The sequence below is a fragment of the Chiloscyllium plagiosum genome, unplaced genomic scaffold (assembly GCF_037043375.1).
Source record: "Chiloscyllium plagiosum isolate Xiang-an unplaced genomic scaffold, Cpla_swu_hap1 HiC_scaffold_6, whole genome shotgun sequence".
Taxonomy (NCBI): Eukaryota; Metazoa; Chordata; class Chondrichthyes; order Orectolobiformes; family Hemiscylliidae; genus Chiloscyllium; species Chiloscyllium plagiosum.
In genome coordinates, this window is record NW_028270144.1 from 87092881 (window position 1) to 87110798 (window position 17918).

The window sequence follows — 17918 nt, forward strand, 5'->3', positions numbered from 1 at the left end:
AAATGTCTTCCAGATAGACTACCACTCTGGAGGATGTTCTCCATTTCCATTTGAAAGATGACATCGGCCAAAGATACCCTAAAAGGCAAGTGAGTGTACTGATGCAGTCCTTTGTGAGTACTTACAGTCATATACTTCCTGGATGACCTCTCAAGCTCCAGTTGCGCTCATGTTCAGTTTAGAAAGGATGTGACACCTGCCAGCTTTTTTACAAGTCCTCAATGCATGGTCCAGGATATCTATCCCATTTACCTGTAAAAAGTATCTCATTCTTTCAACATATTGGGGCCAATCCTCCACACGCTCATCATAAGGTTCCAGTTTCCCAATACTTCTCATAAATCCCTTCCAGGGTATTATCTGGTTTGTTGAAAGGCAAGGCTGTCCAAAACTTTACTCTTGTCACCAGTGCAATAACGCAAGAAGCCCAACTGGAAAGGAACATTGTTTATTGTTGAACACCAAAACAGACCTGCAAGTGATTATGAGATACAGATAAGTTTTGGTGAAGTTATTTCAATTATACATAACAAAACCATGCTAAATGTTGCAGTTAATTGATGCCTAGAGACGTCCACCCTAAAGCCCTCCTTGTTCATGTGTTGAGCTATTAGATCTAGCATGCATGGGTAATATTTTTCACCTAGCTCATGTTTAGTGTGGCATTTGATGATTTGCCATGAGTAAAAAGGTTGGAAAACCGATCATAAAATATGGTTAAAGTTTTTGTTCATATGTGCTGTTAGTTATAACACTCATGATGTACATAGGCTAGCCACGTCTATGGGTCTGCTTTTTAGTTTCTCTTTTCCTATTTTTCTAATCAACCTGTTCAGTGATGTTCTTACACACCTCTGGAACAGGTGGGTCGCTTGGTTCAATAATAGGGACCCAACCACTGCACCACAAGAGCCCCTGAGTCCTATTTATTTCTTTTATATACAGTGAGACAGAAATTAATGACACTGTTGTGAATAGACTTTATTCCACTTTACACCAGCAAAACACCCATGTGGCCAATTCTGTATTAACAAGCAAAGCCTGTTAAGGGCAATGCTGACATCAAGAAAATGAGAGGCGTTAGGGCGGGAAGGAGGGGACTAAATCAAAATGGAATTAGATGGGGAAATAAATCACTGTACCCCTCACAGTGCCCACTTCTCCCAGTCAGTTTGTTTGGGTCTGCTTTATAAAGGGCTCAGGTGATGAGTTCTAACTGGTCAGGCCATTACCTGTTACTAAGGGAATTCATAGCCATAAGCTCCTTCTGTAGATTAATGAGTGATTTCCATGGGCCTCAAAGGGGTTATCACAACATATCTCCAACATGACATTGTCCTGGGCAAAAGGGAAAATGAACATTATCAGGCATCTGAAATACAAAGCTGCTGTGTTTTATGCTTTGTGGCAAAGCTGCAACACTATTGAGGGGAAAGGGCAATTTGCTCTGGTGCTGGGAAGAAGCCTGTTCTTGTATTCATGCAAAGTATTATTTCAAATAGAATTTGTACTACTAGGTTGTGGGAGTATCAAGAGTTTAAAGGATGCCATTGTGCATATCCTGTTGACAAAACCTTAGATAAAATTCAACAGCCACTCTGCAAGTATTTATTATAATCAGGTCCAGAGGCTTGAAAACCTCCCACTAATCATATTTTTGAAGTAGTAGTAAATATTTTGAATGCAAGCAAAGAAGAGGAATCTGGGTAGGGAATTTATAAAAGGCAAGGGTGACTGGTACCCACACGATTAGTTTGAACCATGACAGACCTAAATTTATAACCTGCAGCTGTTGGATGTCTGATACGAGTCTCAGCATTAAACAGCAGTGTGAAACGCAGTTCAGCAGGGAGACTTGCACAGAAAAGCAAGCCCAGCACAAGAAACTAGGGTAGGAAACAGTTCAACTTCGTAGTTAACCCTAACCTTTATTATATCCGTTACTGTATTTTTCACAAAATATTATTATTTATATGTTACCTTTTCTTTAACAACAGATAGAATTGTTTTCAGGCAAGACTGTAATCAGAGTCTTCTATTTTTGACAAGTTTCCAGTATGATAAGTGGAAGTGATTGTTGCTTATTATGAGATACAGATAAATTTTGGTGAAGTTATTTCAATTATACATAACAAAACCATGCTAAATGTTGCAGTTAATTGATGCCTAGAGACATCTGCTCTAAAGCCCTCAGAATTAATCAAGCTGCGTCCTTGTTTATGAATTGAGTTATTAGATCTAGCAGTCATGGGTAATATATTTCAGCTAGCTCCTGTTTAGTGTGGCATTTGATGATTTACCGTGAGTAAAAAGGTTGGAAAAACTATCATAAAATATGGTTAAAGTTTTTGTTCATATATGATATTAGTTATAACACCTAATATTAATTTACCGAGTTTTCCAGTTTCCAAAAATACATATTCTGCTTTTAACATTTGTTGTCAAAGGGGGACCACAAGCAAATACTTTGACAAACCTAGGTGACGGACATAGACTGACAAGTTTATGTGAATTTTGCTGAAGCAATCTGTTAATCCAATCATGAGGCAAAAGTATCTGAGGCAGGGTGTGGCTCAAAAGTTCCATTCTACAATTAGAGCACAGGCTTTGCATTAGAATCTGATAGCAGAGAGGAACGTAATTGACAAATGATGTCATTGAACAAATTTCAGAGATTGGATAATCTTAGACATTAAAAACCTTTTAACACATGGAATGATTGCACCCCATCATGCTTCAATATTGCAGTGTACTACTCAGGAAAGCTTTCCTTTTATGACTAATTTATTTCTGATTTCTTTTGCCTAAGTATGTAAGAGAAAATGTTTCAATGACTTGATTGTTTCTAAATTGCTCTGGCCTGAATTCATGTTAAATCATCTATGTGAATCCAGGATCATGAAGTCTGGAACATTCACAAAGTCGAACTTGATCTTAGTCTTAGGAAGAAAAATATGTTCTTAAAATCAGAACTTGTTGGCATAGTGTATCATTAAAGTTTTGCAGAACACAATTGCGTTATTTGTAAAGGAGCAATCAAAGATTCTAAGGAGTGGGCTGATGTTATGAAGCAAACTCAGCAGCCGTTTTATGGCATCAGTCTAGAGAGTCAGAATGTGATGCCTGACGCACCATGTGAGTACATTTCTCTACTAGTTCTTTGCCAGGCTTAAAATATCCTTGGACCAGAACACTGCAAGCACCATGTGTGAATTCCAATGTGAGTTAATAAACAGCTAGAGGAGCTAGTTTGAGCACCAACACATACGTTCTTTTAATTTATGTAAAACCAAATGTGAGCTCCCAAGTTCTAAATCATCTTTTCAGTCCCTGTTTCCTAACTTAGCTCTTGCATTTAATAGGACTGTCAGTCTGATAGCTTAGACCACTAGGCACTTTCAGAATAGGTTTAAATGAATTCTTATCATTTAATGAACATATATTTTTAAACTTCAAATTTAAACTTTATGATTGCTAAACAATTTTAAATATGTGAAGCACTACTAGGAGTGATTTTTTTTCTACTGGATGATAATTCAACTGTTTATTTATTGGTCTTAAAAAAGCATTACCAGAATTCTCTATTGCTGCTTTCCATTAACCCTCCCACTCCTCAACAAATTTGGCTGCTCTGTAAGATCTTGCCAGTCTGAACTATTCTTGATCGCTCCTTAATATGTGGTAACTTATTATTGCCTCCTTTCTTTTCCAAAGTACTGGCTGTTATTGAATAAGGTTGTTGGCTCCAGTCATTCTTCTGATGTCACACTAAAGCCTGTGGGTGGGGACATGAGTTCTACACTAGCTTAAGGGCGGAGCAGATGTTACATTACTAGCCTTCTTGAGTCCTAGTACCTGTGCCTGACCAAATGTTGTCGTATTTATTGCCATCATGCAAGAAACATTCTTGCTTTCCAAGAAGAATACCACTTCTATGGATACTCCACATTGCTTCACCCTTTACCATTAATCCTTTTGATAAGCCCAAGACAAAGCAAAAATAAAGGTGGACTATTGGCAGTAAACTACCTAAAACAATCCTGAGCCAGTATCAGATACTGCTAGAGGTGGCAAATACTGCATGTCCTAGGAGTGGTCACTGGGAAAAATATCCCAGTTCCAACTTCAAAAGCATGAAGTCTGTTCTTTCCTTAAAAATAACTCCATGGCCTTTCTATCCTTTTCTCTCTAATTTAGTTTTTGTCTGCATCTCCAAGCTCCATCCTTATCTCAGTCATCGCTGTGTCGTGAGCTCTATCAGTTTAGTTTACATTTTAATTTAGTTCCAAGAAAAACCTGACAAAATCTCAACTTCTGTAACTATATGGAATGATGGTTCCTTCTTGTCTCCTCTACCTGCATAACTTTCAGCATTGTTGCCCACAGTATCCTCTCAAGCTTCTTCATTGTATTCAACTCAGTGGAAATGCAATCTCATGCTCTACTCTTAACTGTTGGGAAGGAGCCTGAAAGAATATGCAATAACACTTGGCCATACATTGCATGGTTGCTGCTCATGCATCCCAAAGATTAATTCATGCATCTCTTGTATTTTGGGTCTACATGATGACTTCAGTAGTGACGGAAGTGAACTTGCATGGAGATTCTTCTGCATATTTTTCATGACTCAGAATGCTGAAAAAATGGTGTAAAAATGTATCTGAGACATCCATAGCTCTTGTATTGAAACTATGACAGACAAACAGGAGATGCATAACGTAAGTTCATTCCTTTTAACATTGTGTAAAAATGCCTACATATGGATATATAACACTGCAGCTTTAGTTGTACATCACAATCCCTGACTATTACTGTCCTATTGAATTCTTGCTGTGAGTGAACCAGAAATTTCTTCCCCTTAAAATTGAAAGATATGCATTCGGCTTCTCTCAGATATTCCATGCCCTTCTACCTTGCTGTTCTCAGATTGATGTGAATCTCAAACTCCCTGTGAGTTGCAGATTGCCTGTCTCCACAGGCCAGGCCCTAACTCTATATTTTTTGTGTAATTTTATCTGGGAAGTGCTTCATGTCAACCATAATGTTTTAGAAGATGATTAGTGACCTCCAGACATATGTGTTTTTACAAGTGACCAACTGCAGTTTACTCCAAATGTAAATGACAAACCAAAGACAATTTTGTAATAATTTGGCCTGAAAGTCCTGGGACAGTGCCTGAGATGCTGGGAACAGGATCTATGGTCAGGGAGAGCACATTGTGCTTGCAGACTTCGACCACCTTTTTCTGTCTGCCTGTAAGTGAAACACTTCAAAATCATTTCTCTAGGTAAACATATCCTGGGGTTGAAGCAGAAAGAGTTTTCAGCTGAAGGTCTTCAGCTTCAAGAGACCTGTAGACCTGTTACCCATTTGAAAAAGAGGGACTTGATCCCTTCAAAAGTTGATTATTTCTCTCAGGACCTCCTTGGGCATTTTCTGGGATATTGGTGTTACTTGTGTTAACTCTTAGCTGGTGTGAGTTATATTAAGAGTATGGAAAGTCTAAAAGTGGACTCCCAAAGCAAAACTAGAAACATTCTCGGACTTGCCCTCCTGATAGTGGAAGGGGAATGCAAATTCTGCTCTTGGTATTCCCTGTTGACCTGAATTTAACATTCCTGTCTAAAAGTGACAGAGTCCTGAAACCCCCCCCCCCCCCCCCCCCCCCAAACCAGCCAAGAACTTATGTTCCACTCTGCTTTCTGAACCTGGGATTTAAGGTCCTTGCTCTCTGAGAAAACAGATCTAGTCACAGCCTTTGAAAAATGGCAACCTCAGAGGTAGAGGCTGTCTGTCTTGCGGGTGGGCATTGTGGAATGAACAATCAGTACTGCTGCTCATCACGTTTTGTGAGCTCTCTGTTCTATTGCCCATTATAAGGTAGGTTTGCTGCTACCACTCTCTTTCAGGGTAATGGTTGGCAGGACCAGTTTGATGGAATGCTGGAGAGGAAAATCGAGTAAAAGAGATTCTTGTCTTAAACAAGATATAGTTTATTGAATGACAGCAGCGAGGTGCAAATTATATTGATTATTGCAGAGATTATGAGGCAGATCCAGATGGTAGGTCTCTTCCCATGTCCATAAATGGCCTTGTGTGCAGTATCTTATCGAACATCTTTTTGAAATCCATCTATATCTCTTGTTTCTCCTTTATTGATTATGTTTGTTACCTCCACAAAGAATAAACCTGTCATGCATGATTTCTCCTTCATGAAGCCAAGCTAACTGCATTTGATTTTATTATGCTTTTCGAATGCTCTGTTATTGCATCCTTTCAAATGCAGTCTAGCAATTTGCAGATGTTAAGCTAAGTGGCTATTTCTTTTTGGTCTCCTTCCCTTGTTGATAAAGGTTGACACATCGATAGTTTTCTAATCACCTGGGAATTTTCCTAAATCTAAGAATTCTTAGAAGATTACTATCAATTATCTTCAAAAATCCAGGATACAACTCATCAAGTCCAAGAGATTTAAGAGCCTTTAGCTCCATTAGATTTCTTAGTATGTTTTCGATGGCACTAGTTATTATCTTATTTTTCGCCCAACCTTGGATTCCTTGGTTATTTAATACTTTTGGAGTGCTATTACTGTCCTCTACCATGAAAGCTGAAGCAAGGATTTACTTAACTTCTCTGCCGCTTCCTAGTTCCCTATGATTATATCTTTAACTTTATTCTCCAAGGGGTCCGTACTCACTTTGATCTCTCTTTTCTTTTTTATATGTTTGAAGTTCTTACTGTCCATTTTTGTTATTTGTTAGTTTGTCATCATAGTTAATTTTCGCCCTCTTAATATTTTTTGATCATCTAAATTGGGGGAGAGGAAATTATGTCCGTATTAGGCGGGAGCCAGGGAAAGTTAATTGGGAGCAGCTGTTATCGGGCAAGTCCACATTTGACAATTAGGAGTTGTTTAAATGTCTACTCATCAGAGTTCAGGACCAGTATATTCCTGTAAGGAGGGAGGACTTGGATGGCAAGTATGAGACCCTTGGATGACAGGGGAGATTGTGAATTTAATTGGAAAGTAAAAGGAAACATATGTAAGATTTAGGAAACTAAAATTGGACAGGGTCTGTGAGGAATATAAGAACATAGGAAACAACTCAAGCAAGAAATCAGGAGAGCAAGGAGGGGTCATGAAATGTCCTTGGTGAGGAGGATCAGAGAGAATCCCAAAGAGTTTTATACATACATTAAAAACAAGAGAATAACTTGGGAGAAGATAAGACCACTCAAGGATAAAGGAGCAAATTTATGCTTGGAAGTGAAGATATGGGCAAGTTCCTAAATGAGTGCTTTGCATCACTATTCACCCAGGAGAAGGATATGGAGGATAGTGAGATTAGTGTGGGCCATGCTATAATGCTAGGGCATTTTGAGGTCAAGAAAGAAGCGGCGTTGGGTTTCTTGAAGAGCATTAAGGTAGATAAGTTCCAAGGATCCGATGGGATCTATCCCAGATTATTGAGAGAGGCAAGAGGAGAGATGGTTGGGCCTTGACCAAGATCTTTGTAATCTCTCTAGCCACTGGAGAGGTCCCTGAGGCCTGATGAGTAGTTAATGTTGTTTCTCAGTTCAAGAAGGGAAATGGATATATAGATCGGTGAGTTTCATATCAATGGTTTGGATATTATTGGAAAGAATTGTTATGGACAGATTTACGCGCACTTGGAGAAATGTGGTCTAATTAGGGACAGTTAGTATGGCTTTGTGCCATGACTTACTAATTTGATTATTTTTGAGGAGATGCCGAGGGTGATTGAAGGGAGTAGAGCAGTGAATATTGTTTACTTGGATTTTAGTATGGCTTTTGACAAGGTCCATCATGGTAGGCTCATTGAGAAGATTAAGATGCATATGGACTAGGCCTTATGGATTCAGAATTGGCTTGCCATAGAAGACAGAGGGTAGTGTAGGAGGGTATTTTTCTGGCTGGAGGTCTATGACTAGTGGTGTTGTGCAGGGATCCATACTGGGATCTCTGCAGTTTGTGATTTATATGAATGATTAGGATAAAAATGTAAATAGGTGGATTAATAAGTTTGCAGATGACACAAAGATCGGTGAGTTGTGGATAATGTAGAAAATTGCCAAAGGATACAGTGGGATATAGACCAGTTGCAGATATGGGCAGAGAAATGACAGATGGAGTTTAATTCAGGCAAGTGTGAGGTGCTGCATTAGGGAGATCAAATGTTAAGGGAAGGTGTACAGTTAATGGCAGGACTTTTAACAGCATTGATGTATAGAGGGATCTTGTGGTCCCAACCCAAAACTCCCTGAAAGTAGCCTCACAGGTAGATAGGTGAAGAAGGCATTTAGCATGCTTGTTTTATTGGTCAGGGAATTGGGTACAAGAGTAAGGAAGTGATGTTGCAGCTTTTGAAAAGTTTGGTTAGGCCACACTTAAAGTATTGCATTCAGTTCTGGTTACCACACAACAAGAAGGATGTGGAGGCTTTGGAGAGGGTGCAGAAGAGGTTTACCAGAATGCTACATGGATTAGAGGGTGTGAGCTATAAGAAGAGGATGGACAAACCCAGGTTGTTTTCTCTGAAGCAGCAGAGGCTGAGCAGAGACTCAATAAAAATAATAAAATTATGAGATGCATAAGTATGGTTGACAGTCAGAATCTTTTTCCTAGAATTGAAATGTCTAATATTAGAAGGCATGCATTTAAGGTAAGAAGGGGAAAGTTCAAAGGAGATGGGGGGGTGGGGGCAATTTTTAATGCAGAGAATGATAGGTGCTTATAACAGGCTGCCAGTGGTGTGTTGGAGGCAGATTTGAGAACAGCATTCAAGGGGCTTTTTAGATAAGCACATGAATAGGCAAAGAGTGGGGGATATGAACCATGGGCAGAAAGGAGTGGTTTAACTTGATGCCATATTCAGCACAACATTATGGGCCGAAGGGCCTGTACCTTTGCTGTATTGTTCTTTGTTCCATGTTCTATCTTCTGTTTGCTTTTAGAACTTTACAAATCCTTTGTTTTACAACTAAATGTTGCCACAATGTGTGCACTTTTTTCAATTAAATACTATCCTTAACTTCCTTGATAGATTATGATTGTTTTATCCCCGTTATGGAATCCTTCTTCCTCATTGGAATATATCTTTGCTGTGAGACATGAACTATTTTCTTGCCATTGTTTCTCAACTGACTTTTCTGCTAAACTCTTTTCCCAATCCACTCCAACTAACTCAGCCATCATCCCTATGTAATTTCTCTTCTTTAAGATGACCACAGTTTTGTTTTTCTGCCCCAAATTGCCCCAAACTGTGTGCTACATTCTACAAGGTAATGGTCACTGTGCCATAATGGAATTCTTACTCTTAGATAGTATATTAAATGTGCTTCCTCACACATTACCAGATCAAAAATAGTCTGATCCTTGGTTGGATTCACAACATATTGTTCCAGGATGTTCTCTCAAGTACAATGTATGAATTCATCCCCATGGCTACCTGCGTCAAAAGTCACACGACACCAGATTATAGTCCAACAGGTTTATTTGAAATCAGAAGCTTTCAGGGCACTGCTCCTTCATCAGGTGAAGTCCATTTTGCTTGACAAAGGAGCAGCACTCCAAAAGTTTGTGATTTCAAATAAACTTGTTGAACTATAATCTGGTGTTGTGTGACTTCTGACCTTGTTCACCCCAGTCCAACGTCGGTCTCTCCACATCTTGGCTATCTATGTCAGCTTGAATTTGCCAATCACATGAAGATTAAAGTCACCCATGTGTTTTGCCAATTGTATATGCTCTGTTATCTTCTGATTTATTGACAGAACAACCACCATTACAGGGTCTGAGAGATACTCCCACCTGTGTCTTCTTCCCCTTTCCAATTCCATTTTATTCTTTTGAAACAAGAACACAATAATGATTTTAGTGTAAATAACTGGAAGTATCCTAGACAGTATCAAATAATTCTACGTTCACTATTTTTCACTTTTTCACAATCTCAGGAACTTTGTATCAGGACAGCCTGTGCTTTTACATGATATCGTTGCAGGATAACCATGCAGATATAAAAAAATTAGACTGAAAAGCTCTGAAAGAAAGGAAAAGGATTCACTCAAAGCTTGAGCCTATCTTCCTTTTTCAGATGTGACTCGGTTGTTCATATCCAATATAATTTATTTTCACTTCACAGAAAAAACCCTGCTCAATTTCAAGGATCTGTTCTGAACAAATGAATTCATAAATACATAAATAAATCAGCAGAGTACTTTCCAGCCTCATGCCGTATATGGTCCTGTCAGAAGGCTGGGATGATGTGGTTATGCTGCGATTGTGTATGGTGGCTGACCCCAAAAAGTCTACATTGCTTTGATGCTGACCTTTTTGGTCATTGCTTTACAATTGTCACAAAAGCTTATGAAAAACTCACCTTAAAAACTTGAGACTGATTTTGTGCTAGGTTTTGCAGTTGGGTTGTTCCCACTCTCACTGAGGACATTCCTAATATATTATTGATACTTCTGAATCAGTGGCTTGCTCATGGGTGGGTGTGAATAATGTATTGTGGGATTATATTTTTCCCACAATGCTTTTAATGATTTATAACTTTCTGAAGTTTCACTAAATGAGTAAAGGTGTGAAACTGAGAACTTTAGGATCTAGTATCTGAATGTACCACTGACGAGGAAGAACAGGGTCATTCGTCCTGCAAGAAAATGAGTTGTGTTTATGAAGCAACTTATCAGTTCAAAGCATCTAAAAAGTGCTTCACACAATGAATTGCCTTTGCAGTGCATCAACTACAGTTGACAAATATGGGAACAGTTCTGTCCTGGCAAAGACCAGTATACAACACTGAAATGGAAAGGCAATGTCTGAGTGGCATTGCCACTGGACTAGTAAGCCAGAGACCCATGCTCAGGGGAACCAAGTTCAAATCCCATTATGGTAAATAGTGAAATTCAAATTTAGGGGTGGCATGGTGGCTCAATGGTTAGCACTGCTGCCTCACAGCGCCAGGGACCTGAGTTCAATTCTCGCCTCGAGTGACTGCCTGTGTGGAGTTTGCACATTCTCCCTGTGTGGGTTTCCTCCAGGTGCTCTGGTTTCCTCCCACAATCCAAAGATGTACAGGTTAGCTTAATTGGTCATGCTAAATTGTCCATAGTGTTGAGGGTGTAGTAGTCAGGGGTAAATGTAAAGGAATTGTCTTGGGTGGGGTAATCTTCGGTGGGTCAGTGTGGGCTTGTTGGGCTGTTTCCACACTGTAGGAATTCTAAGAAATAAACTTGCTTCTAATGTATCTTTGATGATATTTTTGAGGAATGAACCTTAGCTGGAAGACCAGGAAACTCTGTAGTCTTTTTCAACTAATGCCATGGGATCTTTAATCTCCATCCAGATGATTGAAAACTATTTTAGCATGGCTTCCTCTTCAAATGCCACTGCCAGACCAAGCAGCAAGCTTCAGTTCAAGAATGCAGACGATGAGATTTACATCCTGGAGAACTGAAAGACTGACATAATTAAAACAATACATAATATGAATAAGCACAGGAAGTTATGGCAGCAACCAGGCAGGAAGGTATTAATGTCTGTTCAAGAGGAGGTGCCACCTTTTGTACCTGCATTTAAAAAGAATGATGATGGTAGAACATCAAGAATTGGGGCAGACTCAAAAATCTATCAGATGATGTGCTGCAAAGCAGCAATGAAGTGCACAATGAAATGCAGTGTGCCATTGGGTATGGCAGTTCCATAAACATCTGTGAACAAAACCCAATGATAGGAGCAACTGCTCCTGTTGTATCATAAATGCCAGATTGTTGAAGGCTGTCACTCTAGATCTTGACAGGCAAAATATTACCCATTTCAGTGGTGCCAGCCATTCTGTGTTCTTGCAGATCAATACCCAGAAATAGTGAACTGGCAAGAATGTGCTATGATGATGGGACTGCCTCTTTGGATCGCAGCATATGTACCTCCCCATGACCCACATTTCCCTTGCAACAACAGAAAATGTGCAGGAGGTCTTTATCAGAACTTGTCTGAGGACCACCTCAGTCCCTGGAAGTTCACATTGACACCCAGCAGCCACATATCTCATGCGTTCATTCAACAGGTACCTTCAGTGTAAGGCTTCTTCATCTGCTGTGCACACTGCAAATCATCTGAAAAAAAGCTGGCCTTGGAACATCGCAGGATATCATCAGGGAAAAGCGGTTCACATTTTCTGGATGCATTGCTCTGAGCTGCATTTTACAGGGATGGCAGTAAGGATTCATATGACTGTAAAAAAATAGCCCCGTCCACCAATAGCTCAAGAGGATACTTGGGCAGGGGGTGTGGTCAGCCCTAGTGAATAAGTTGAATATGACTGGGATTATCATATACAAAGCAATATTGGATCAAGAGGATGGTGGGGAAGGGTTGTGGGAGAAGAGTTTTAGAGGTTGAGTGGATGGGTGGATGGATGGAGCCACAAAGCTGGGGAGTGAATAACATGTTGGTAAAGGTGCTCCTGTTGGGAGCTTCTGTTTCACCATGTTCTTTCCCAGTTTTTCACCCAAGTTGGTGAAAGTATGGGCTGGTCTCCTTCATTCCACCTTCACCAGCCACATGTTATAATGCACCACTTCCCATTAACTATTCAATTAAGTTCTTATTAGGTCTAAAGGTGGGCAGGCTGGTTGATGTATTCCTCATCCACCATACATGGGAGCAGCTCAGGCTAGTGTCACCTTCTGTGTAACCATCTTTCAAACCCCTGCAACAAAATGCCAACTGGGAAGGCATAAAATATAAACCTAAAATGGTCATTGGAGAGAAACACTGAATTGAACCTGTCTTTTCTTTGATGAGTGCCAATGTATCTGCATGGACAAGTCCTGATTTTTCTGTTTTTATTTGAAAATACAGTTTCCTACTCATGTATTCAAATAACCTTTGCTGAATTATTTTCACCAATGTGGTACATTTAGTTAATTAATTTGCACATTCTCTGAATGTTGGCAGCTTGAAATGCCGTAATGCTTCCACTCATTATTTTGGTTTGAAAACCTAATACTTTTGACTGATTCTATATTGGAAGGTGTTGGTGTGCTTGGTGTATGAAAGGTGGGATTCTAGTGGCATTTGACCATTTCATGTTGTGCAAGTTGACCTTTTAGTGATGTCAATTTTGACAAATTTGAGAAAGTAAGCTTCACTTGAGTAAGTAAAGGCAGGAGTAAGGAAAACCAACATTAATCCTCATCCCAAAGTGTTGGCTCAAGGACCACTTAAGATACATCTCTAGGTAGTTTACATGCGGAATATCACATCCACTTTCTCAGTATTCAGTTACAGTTACATTGTTATATAAAATGTGTTATTTAGCTGCACAGCACTGGCCCATTGTTTATATCTTTGTTTTGGAGGTTTCACTGAAGCTTGGCTTCCCTATGCGTGACTTTGAGTTTAGAGACTGGGAATTTGCAGATGAGTTGAGTCAGTTCCAATTCTGATCTGGCGGTGGAAAGCCCCTAAATGTCGAGTAGACATTCATGCTGTTAAAGTCATTAAAACTGTTAAGATATAAAATGTTGTCTTTTCGTACTGTTTGAGGGAAAAAAAATCATTCCATAATGTCCTGAATGATATTCAGATATGCAAATATTACCCAATGTTAATACTGGATAGTTTCAAAATGAAGATGATGGAATTTGGATGTTCTGGCAGCCTGAGATTACACAGAGCAGAATAATTTTATCTGCTACTGCTGTATTGCCACTCTTAACAAATTCCTGTAATGCAAAGAGCTAGAAATTAATAAGAAATTGACCTTTAAATGCAATTTCATTTTCCTATTTTGGATAAGAACCAATGAACTGTGAGTTTGTTTGAAAAAAAAACATGCACAGTCATTGGACCCACGTTAATCCATGAATGTTTATCATGCAGAGTACTTGAAAATTAATTTGACTTCCTGACTCTGACTGTTACAGTCAGACAAAGTGTGCACAGAATGTCACATGCACTTGCACTACATTGTTCACTGGGTAAGTAACATTCTTTCCACATGCACCTGATGAGATTCACAAATAGCCGTAATAGAATAGTTTATGAATGTATTCTTTTTCGAGAGGCAGCAATTGAAATTAACAGCAGAAAGGAAAGATCACTACAGCAGTTTTCCAAAATGTGTCTCTTATTTTCATTTGCATCATTTCAGGCCACGTATAATGCTCATTAAGTGAAATGGGAAACACATATCAACAACATGTCACTCTTAAACATCAAAATGATAGTGAGCATAGTACTCATCTAGGTGCTACTATTTCTAATTTTGAATATGAAAGACTAATGTGCCCATCCAGAACATGTCAGTATACGCAACACATGGGATGTAACTGTTCTTACTTGCAAATACAAAAAATATTATGTGGAAGAAACATCTTTCTTCATAAGACAGGCCCTCCAGTCCAGGCAGCATCCTGGTAAATTTGCTCTGCACTATCTCTAAAGCTTCCACATCTTTCCTATAATGAGGTGACCAGAACTGAACATAATTTTCCAAGTGTGGTCTAACCAGGACTCTATAGAGCTACAGCTGAAAATGTGTTGCTGGAAAAGTGCAGCAGGTCAGGCAGCATCCAAGGAACAGGAGAATCGACGATTCGGGCATAAGCCCTTCTTCAGGAATGAGGAAAGTGTGTCCAGCAGGCTAAGATAAAAGGTGTGTCCAGTAGGCTAAGATAAAAGGAGGGACTTGGGGGAGGGGTGTTGGAAATGCGATAGGTGGAAGGAGGTCAAGGTGAGGGTGATAGGCCGGAGTGGGGTAGGGTTCGGGACACCACCCACGCCCTCCACCTCCTCCACGATGTTCGCTTCCCCGGTCCCCAATGCCTTATCTTCGCCATGGACATCCAGTCCCTGTACACCTCCATCCCTCATCACGAAGGACTCAAAGCCCTCCGCTTCTTCCTTTCCCGCTGTACCAACCAGTACCCTTCCACTGACACCCTCCTTTGACTGACTGAACTGGTCCTCATCCTGAACAACTTCTCTTTCCAATCCTCCCACTTCCTCCAAACCAAAGGAGTAGCCATGGGCACCCGCATGGGCCCCAGCTATGCCTGCCTCTTCGTAGGATATGTGGAACAGTCCATCTTCCGCAGCTACACTGGCACCACCCCCCACCTTTTCCTCCGCTACATCGATGACTGTATCGGCGCTGCCTCGTGCTCCCATGAGGAGGTTGAACAGTTCATCCACTTTACCAACACCTTCCAACCCGACCTCAAATTCATCTGGACCGTCTCAGACTCCTCCCTCCCCTTCCTAGACCTTTCCACTTCTATCTCGGGCGACCGAATCAACACATTTACTATAAACCGACCGACTCCCACAGCTACCTAGACTACACCTCCTCCCACCCTGCCCCCTGTAAAAACGCCATCCCATATTCCCAATTCCTTCGTCTCCGCCGCATCTGCTCCCAGGAGGACCAGTTCCAAAACCGTACAACCCAGATGGCCTCCTTCTTCAAAGATCGCAATTTCCCCCCAGACGTGGTCGACGATGCCCTCCACCGCATCTCCTCCACTTCTCGCTCCTCTGCCCTTGAGGCCCGCCCCTCCAACCACCACCAGGACAGAACCCCACTGGTCCTCACCTACCACCCCACCAACCTCCATATACAGCGTATCATCCACCGTCATTTCCGCCACCTCCAAACGGACCCCACCACCAAGGATATATTTCCCTCCCACCTCTATCAGCGTTCCAAAAAGACCACTCCCTCCGTGACTCCCTCGTCAGGTCCACACCCCCCACCAACCCAACCTCCAATCCTGGCACCTTCCCCTGCAACCGCAAGAAATGTAAAACTTGCCCCCACACCTCCCCCCTTACTTCCCTCCAAGGCCCCAAGGGATACTTCCATATCCGCCACAAATTCACCATCACCTCCACACACATCATTTATTGCATCCACTGCACCCGATGTGGCCTCCTCTATATTGAGGAGACAGGCCGCCTACTTGCAGAACGTTTCAGAGAACACCTCTCGGACACCCGGACAAACCAACCCAACCACCCCGTAGCTCAACACTTCAACTCCCCCTCCCGCTCCACCAAGGACATGCAGGTCCTTGGACTCCTCTATTGCCAGACCATAGCAACACGACTGTTGGAGGAAGAGCGCCTCATCTTCCGCCTAGGAACCCTCCAACCACAAGGGATGAACTCCGATTTCTCCAGTTTCCTCATTTTCCCTCCCCCACCTTGTCTCAGTCAAATCCCTCCAACTCAGCACTGCCTTCCTAACCTGCAATCTTCTTCCTGACCTCTCCGCCCCCACCCCACTCCGGCCTATCACCCTCACCTTGACCTCCTTCCACCTATCGCATTTCCAACGCCCCTCCCCCAAGTCCCTCCTCCCTACCTTTTATCTTAGCCTGCTGGACACACTTTCCTCATTCTTGAAGAAGGGTTTATGCCCGAAACGTCGAATCTCCTGCTCCTTGGATGCTGCCTGACCTGCTGCGCTTTTCCAGCAACACATTTTCAGCTCTGATCTCCAGCATCTGCAGTCCTCACTTTCTCCTCTATAGAGCTATAGCATAACCTTGTGGCTGTTAAATTCAATCCCCCTGCTTATAAAAGCCAACACACCATATGCCTTCTAAATTCGGGTGGCAACTTTGAAGGATCTATGAACATGAACCCCAATATCCCTCTGTTTCTCCACACTGCCAAGTATCCTACCTTTAACCCTGTATTCTGCATTCAAATTCACCCTTCCAAAGTGAATCACGGTACACTTTTCCAGGTTGAACTCTATCTGCCACTTATCAGCCCAGTTCTGCATCCTGTCAATGTCCCATTGCAACTTGCAACACTATCTACAACTCCACCAACCTTCATGTCATCAGCAAACTTACTATTCCACCCTTCCACTTTCTCATCCAAGTCATTTATAAAAATCACAACAGCAGAAGTCCCAGAACCAATCCCCCGAGAGGTCACCGAGCTCCAGGCTGAATACGTTCCATTATGGGTGGCACGGTGGCTCAGGTGTTAGCACTGCTGCCTCACAGTGCCTGGGAGCCGGATTTGATTCCAGACTGTCTGTGTGGAGTTTGCACTTTCTCCCCATGTCTAAATGGGTTTCCTCCAGATGCTCCGGTTTCCTCCCACAATCCAAAGATTATGAATTGGCTATGCTAAATTGCCATAGTGTTCTGGGATGTTTGGGTTAGGTGCATTAGTCAGGGTTAAAGTAGCGTGGTAGGGGAATGGGTCTGGGTGGATTACTCGGCGTGGACTTGTTGGGCCAAATAGTCTGTTTCCACACTGTAGGTATTAAATGAAATTCTACCACCACCCTTTATCTTCTATGGGCCAGCCAATTCTGTACCCAGACAGCTAGATCCCTATATCCCATTCCTTCTTACTTTCTGAATGAGCCTACAATGGAGAAACTTATCAAACACCTTGATAACATCCATGTACACCACATTTACTGCTCTACCTTCATCAACATACTTTGTCACATCCTCAAAGAATTCAATAACATTTGTGAGGCATAACCTGCCCCTCACAAAGCCATGCTGACTATCTCTAATCAAACAATGATTTTCCAAATAATCATAAATCCGGTCCCTCAGAATTCTCTCCAATACTTTGCCCAACACAGACTGGTGTGTAATTCCCAGGATTATCCCTATTCCCTTTTTTGAATGAAGGAATAACATTTGCCACCCCCCCACCCCCCCCCCCCCCCCAATCATCTGGCGCTACTCCAGTGGACAGTGAGGATGCAAAGATCATTGCCAAAGGCACAGCAATCTCTTCCTTCTCTTCTTGAAGTAACTCAGGGTATATCTCACCTCACCCAGGGGATTTATCTGTCATTATATTTTTCACATCCTCCTTCTTAATATCAGTAAGATGTTATCTTAAT

General features: G+C 41.4%; 1 protein-coding gene across 6 annotated transcripts in view; it reads left to right on the forward strand.

Annotated features, from left to right (window-relative positions):
* The window catches only part of sgcg (sarcoglycan, gamma), a 679656-nt gene that overhangs the window by 130802 nt on the left and 530936 nt on the right, over positions 1–17918 (forward strand). The window contains exon 1 of one of the 6 annotated variants that reach the window (XM_043691947.2): positions 1739–1891. The exons of 4 other annotated variants lie outside the window; for them this stretch is intronic. The gene's annotated coding sequence lies outside the window, so the exon portion shown is untranslated. Of the gene's footprint in view, positions 1–1738; positions 1892–17918 lie in introns of those variants that run through there. One more of the 6 variants, XM_043691948.2, reaches the window with a different exon arrangement.